This window comes from Opisthocomus hoazin, chromosome 3 (genome assembly GCF_030867145.1).
Source record: "Opisthocomus hoazin isolate bOpiHoa1 chromosome 3, bOpiHoa1.hap1, whole genome shotgun sequence".
In the NCBI taxonomy this organism is placed as follows: domain Eukaryota; kingdom Metazoa; phylum Chordata; class Aves; order Opisthocomiformes; family Opisthocomidae; genus Opisthocomus; species Opisthocomus hoazin.
The window spans coordinates 4,023,536-4,029,535 of record NC_134416.1 but is presented as its reverse complement, the minus strand read 5'-3'; the positions used below and the strand labels follow the sequence as shown (position 1 = coordinate 4,029,535).

The 6,000-nt window shown below is 40.1% G+C and overlaps 1 protein-coding gene across 17 annotated transcripts in view; it reads right to left on the bottom strand.

Moving 5' to 3' along the window:
• Positions 1 to 26: 26 nt before the first annotated feature.
• TSNARE1 (t-SNARE domain containing 1) overlaps positions 27 to 6,000 on the bottom strand; it is a 553,318-nt gene continuing 547,344 nt past the window's right edge. For all 17 annotated transcript variants that reach the window (XM_075415477.1, XM_075415474.1, XM_075415475.1 and 14 more), the window contains one exon: positions 27 to 4,484. The gene's annotated coding sequence lies outside the window, so the exon portion shown is untranslated. The remainder of the gene's footprint in view (positions 4,485 to 6,000) is intronic.

Below are 6,000 nucleotides of genomic sequence, written 5' to 3'. Positions count from 1 at the left end.
TGATTTGTTTATTATCTTTCCTTTCTCGTTTGGTAGTAGACCTTTGAAACTCCTTTGCAAACCACAGCATCATTTGGAAATCCTCTCAATGGAAAAATTAAGAATGGAGACTGAGACATTATTACGGAAGAAGAATCATAAGTACTTTTTCTGTCCCCTAGGTTCTTGTCTCTGGCCAGTGGTGGAGACAGAATGCCAAGTAATACAGATCGTTGAGATGAGTCAATAGAACTGGTTTTATGTCCTATTTTGTGGTGATTGAGACACAGAATACTCCTAAAGACTACCTCCTGGTTAGATCAACTAGTCATCTTCTCAGCACAGTAGATTTATATATCCCATAGAAGTTTTCACATGTCTCATAACAGGGGTCAAAAGGTCAAAAAGATTATTGAAGAGTAGATGGTATACACAACACTATCAGTTTTGACACCTGTGATAGTGTAAAGAAGGAAAAATTATGACAGCATTTTCATCCAAAGCATCAGTAGCATGAACAGCTCTTTAATGGCATTCTTAGATAAATTTGTCATGAGGAAGGAGCAGGTAAACATGCCTGTGAAGTGAGTAAAGCAATAGAAAACATATATTCACTTGCAGTTGCAACTGAAGTTGCACTCAATGTTGCAGACAATGGGTCATTGTCCAAATCGACATTAGTAACAAGTGGTGTCCCTCAGGTCCATATCAGGCCCAGCACTGTTCAATATCTTTATCAATGACATAGACATGGCGATCAAGTGCACTGTCAGCACGTTTGTGGATGACACAAAGCTGAGCGGTGCAGTTGACACAGTAAAGGGAAAGGATGTCATCCAGAGGGACCTTGGCAGGCTTGAGGAGTGGGCCAGTGTGAATTTCATGAAGTTCAGCAAGGCCAAGGGCAAGGTCCTGCACCTGGGTCAGTATCAATATAGAATGAATCACAGCATCATGGAATGCTTTGGGTTGGAAGGGACCTTTAGAGGTCATATAGTCCAAACCCACTGCAGTAAGCATAGATATCTTCAACTAGATCAGGTTGCTCAGAGCCCCATCCAACCTGACCTTGAATGTTTCCATAGATGGGGCCTCCACTGCCTCTCTGGGCAATCTGCTCCAGTGTTTCACCACCCTCATTGTAAAAAAATGTTGTCCTTATTTCCAGTCTAAATCTACCCTCCCTTAGTTTAAAGCCATTACTCCTTGTCCTGACACAACAGGCCTGGCTAAGAAGATTGTCCCCATCTTTCCTATAGGCCTCCTTCAGATACTGAAAGGCTGCTATAAGATCTCCCTGCAGCCTTCTCTCCTGCAGGCTGAACAGCCCCAACTCTCTCAGGTTTTCCTCATAGGAGAGGTGACCCAGCTCTTAGATAATTTTTGTGGCTCTCCTCTGGACGGCTCCAACAGCTCCATGACCTTGTGCTGAGGGCTCCAGAGCTGGACGCAGTACACCGGGTGAGGTCTCACCAGAGCAGAGGGGCAGAATCACCTCCCTCGACCTGCTGACCACTCTTCTTTCGATGCAGCCCAAGATACGGTTAGCCTTCTAGGCTGCGAGCGCACATTCATGGCTCACGTCCAGCTTTTCATCCTCCAGTACCCCCAAGTCCTTCTCAGCAGGGCTGCTCTCAAGCCCTTCATTCCCCAGCCTGGATTGATACTGGAGGTTGCCCCGACCCAGGTCCAGGACCTTGCACTTGGCCTTGTTGAACCTCATGCAGTTCACACAGGACCACTTCTCGAGCTTGTCCAAGTCCCTCTGGATGGCATCCTGTCCTTCTGGTGTGTCAATTGCACCACTCAGTTTGGTGAGGATGAGGGGTGAACGGGTTAAGTGCAGCCCTGTGGAGGACTGGAGGATACTGGCAAATGAAAAATTGGACATGAGTTTTCAACGTGTGCTCACAGCTCAGAAAGCCAGCCATGTCCTAGGTTGCATCCAAAGAAGCGTGGCCAGCAGCTCAAGCGAGGTGGTTCTCCAACTCTGCTTTTGTGAGGCTCCACCAGGAGTAATGCGTACCGCTCTGGGGTCCCCAGGATAAGAAAGATATGGGCATGTTATGATCGGTCCAGAGGAGGGCCACAAAAATGGTCAGAGGACTGGAGCACCTCTCCTATGAAGAAAGGCTAAGATAATTCGGGTTTTTCAGCCTGGCGGAGAGAACACTCTGGGAAGATCTTATTTTGTCCTTTCAGTATATAAATGGAGCTTATAAGAAAGACAGGGAGAGACTTTTTACTAGGTTTTTTAGTGATAGGACAAGAGGATGCTGTTTTAATATGAAAGAGAGTAGATATAGATTAGATATAAAAGAAGATATTTTTTACACTGAGGGTGGTGAGGCACTGGGAGAGGTTGCCTAGAGAAGTTTTGGATGCCCCCTCCCTGGAACTGTTCAAGACAAAGCTGAGTGGCGCTTTGAGCAACATGATCTAGTGGAAGATGTCCCTGGCCATGGTAAGGCAGTTGGACTGAATGACACTTCAAGATCCCTTCCAACTCAAACCATTCTCTGATTCTATGATTTAGTATGAATATACTGTTTTACAGCAACGTCATGGAATGATGTTTTTTTAAAATAGCATTTGCCATCATAACCAAGTCTGTAATACACAACAAGTGGGAGTATGTCTGTGTTGCCGCATGGAGATTTTATGCTTGCCCTAAACCAAGCAGCTTCTATACTTTCAGTAGAGAAATACTCACCTGGGTCATTGGTGTCAAATGCATCTGCTGTATAAACTGGCTTATTGAAAGCTCTATCAGTCTGTCTCTGCACTGCATCACACTAATGAGGCAATCACTGAGCTTCTAATGAATGGGATTAGTGAATGGGCAAGAATTGTTTGCTCTGGATCCCTTGTTCAAATGCAGCTCGAGGCTCTCAAAATATTTGTTTGCAATCAGCTCTCACTAACTAGATGAAAATCATTTTCATTGCTACAGGATTTGCCAAATTTGCTGATAGAGGCAGCCTGCAGTTTGTAGTGGAAACTACAATATAGGGAGCTCTATTTCAGAAGTAAACTCTCTGTATTAAGGTAAAGCAGTAGGTACCATAATTTGTAATTTTATGCCAGTACTAATCTCGATTGCAAAAAAGACTATCTGCTGCTAATTAGCTTTTGTTAATAGCAGCTTTTGAATATTTAGTATTACATACAATGATCCAGTTACGTAGATTTTGTAGGACAGATCTAGAGAAAATCCACCAGCAACTCTGACCTCAGTTTCTTCACCGAAACTAACTGTATTGATTTAAGAATCTTTACAGTTTTGACCCTGAATGACCTTAAGCATCTGCGAGGTTTCTCTGAGCATTTTCTGTGTTCAGCCTTTACTGAGGAAAGACTGTGTCCATTTTTTTGGAATGGAAGCATGTAACTGAAATCGGTGCAGATGAGAGTATACTTTAATATTTATTATTCTTTTCTAAATCTTCACAGTAACAAAAAATATGTAATATATAGAGATATCTGATTTTTTTTCTGGTGAGAAACAGTTTTGTGAAAAGATGGAACTCTTCATGAAGAATAAAAGCCATAAAATTTTGTGAAATTCTCTTCAATACTTCCTATGACATTTTAATTAAAACCATTTTTGAAATGCTTTATTTACTGGAGGAAAACTGTATTTTTAGTACACGACACATTTAAAGAAGAATTTCAATGGCATTTTCAATCATGTTTTCAACAAAAAATGTGGGTGAAAAGGAAACAAAATTCCAGCTCCTGGTTGCATTGAAACCCATGAAATGTAATCTAATGCAAAATTTGACTTTTTTCGTGAGATGCCTTCCTTGACTTTTTTTAACAGATTAAAGGTCTTTTCCTATTAAAGAAATGGTAACAATATGTCTTTATGTTTATTTGTCCTGCTCTTTCACTAGTGTCTCTTATAAATAAATGTAATGTTCTATGCATACAATGGGATCAAATAAGCATCTAATTGATGTTTGTAAATGGCACATATAATTGTGAAATTGCTTAGCTCAGATCTGGCAAAGCAAATTCTAAAGGAGCAGTGCACAGTATGAGAATCCGAGCTAGATTATTTTTAAATGTCCAAAACCAGCAACAACAAAAGAATAAAACAAAACGTGTTGACTTTTATGGCTTTAAATGAGCAGAACTGGAGATCGGGAGCATGTTAAAAACACAAACAACAAAGATAAATTAACAGCTACGTATCTTTACAGCACTCTGTATACCAAATGTGGAGGCAAAGAAATAGCATTCCCCATATACACAGGGGACACGATTAAAATCTGTAACATAAGGTAAAATATGTCTGCAGTGAAAGGGAGAAAAAACAAAAAGGAAAATTATTCACAATTATACTAAGACACAGTATAAAACTTAGCTTTTCTTTCATACAGTTAGTGTTTGTTGGCTATAGCAGTTTTAATACGACGTGATCAGTAAAGCAGACATTGACGTGGGGCCTGAATGTCAATTGCTTTGAGAATTCATTCCACTTCACAGGGTGATCACAGGCTCTGCAAAAGCAAGAATAACTGGTAAGTATTCACAGGATTCCCAGGGACTTGCTGATGTAAAGCTGTTACTCATGTAAGAGTAGTTATTCAAGAGAGTCCCAAAATGCATAGTCGAGAATTAAGTAGACATGATCTTAGAAAAGTGTATTTTCACTGGCTGCAGTCTAAGGTAATTGCGAAAGTGGAAGGGGTAGGAAGGCTGAGAGTATAGACAAAACAAATTTATAAAGAAAATACAGTGTATAGCCTGCTATAGGAAGGAAAGGAGTAGATACTATGTTCTCTTCAGTGCCAGCAGTTCCCATATGTGGAGGATGGTGCATTTAGTTTTAGAAAAACATTTTCCTGCAGAGTGGACTAAGTGTAGAAGCCAGAGTGTGACACTGATGCACATTGCAGGAGAGAATATATCTAAGAAATATTGGTTAATTTTCTGTTTTTCCATACAATGAAGCCAGCAGATGCTTTCTCTTGATAGAAAGGACTCACTATACCATGTGTTGAACTCTACAACATAAAATGTTTACACTACTTAATGCTAATGGAAATAAAGAGGCAATTTTTTAATGAAAGTGCATGTTTGTCACCAATTACTGTAAGAGAAGCCTTCTAGGACAGACATCAGCACCAAGATAGCACCTCCAAGATAGACATCAGAACTACAGACTTCTGAGGTTAGACAAATTGTATTTCTGCACTCACCACCGCACGAAACAGGCCTGTGTGTTTGCAGTAAACATCACTATGAAAAACATAAGCAGGCTTTTGTAGTGTTTGGGTTTATTCTGCCTCTACTTCCTGAGTCAATATTGCTTGTATATGCCTGCTGCATCAGAAAATCTGGTTAAATTTTGTATCAAGGGAAAGGAAAGGGATGGAAAAATAGTTTGTTATTGTTATTGAACCCATAACTCAGAACATCTTATTTTCTTTTCTTTTTTTTTTTTTATTACAGATGAAAACATGAGAAACATTCTTGCTTTTAATTATGCTTTACTGTAGACCAACAAGGTATCAAAATAGACCAGAATCAGACACTCCCCTCCCTCCAAGCAACAAAATACAAAATGACACACATGTTGTTTTAGCCAGTTATTAAAATTGTTCATAATATGATATAATGTAGATAGTATTTTGAAACCACGTGTCCATTGTGTGCTGTGCTGCATATACAAAGCATGGAAGACAGTTCCTACCTTGAATTCACATAAACACCACAAAGAACCAATAGAAACATTGTTTAACGAGAAACGATATCCTTCTGAAGATGACATTCATCTCAGCTAATTGAAGGTGCAAGTACCATATCAGTACAATGGCTCCTGGGCTCTACGCTCCTATCACAGTAATTACAGTTCTAATCAATACAGCCAATGGATTTTTAGGGTGGGGGTCATTTGAATAAAGTCATCAACTTCAGAATGACCTATGTTTCACTGACTGGTACTGACAAGCATTAGTTACAAAGGGATCTTCAGAATGACGGTCTCAGATGCAGAAATGTACACTGTAGACA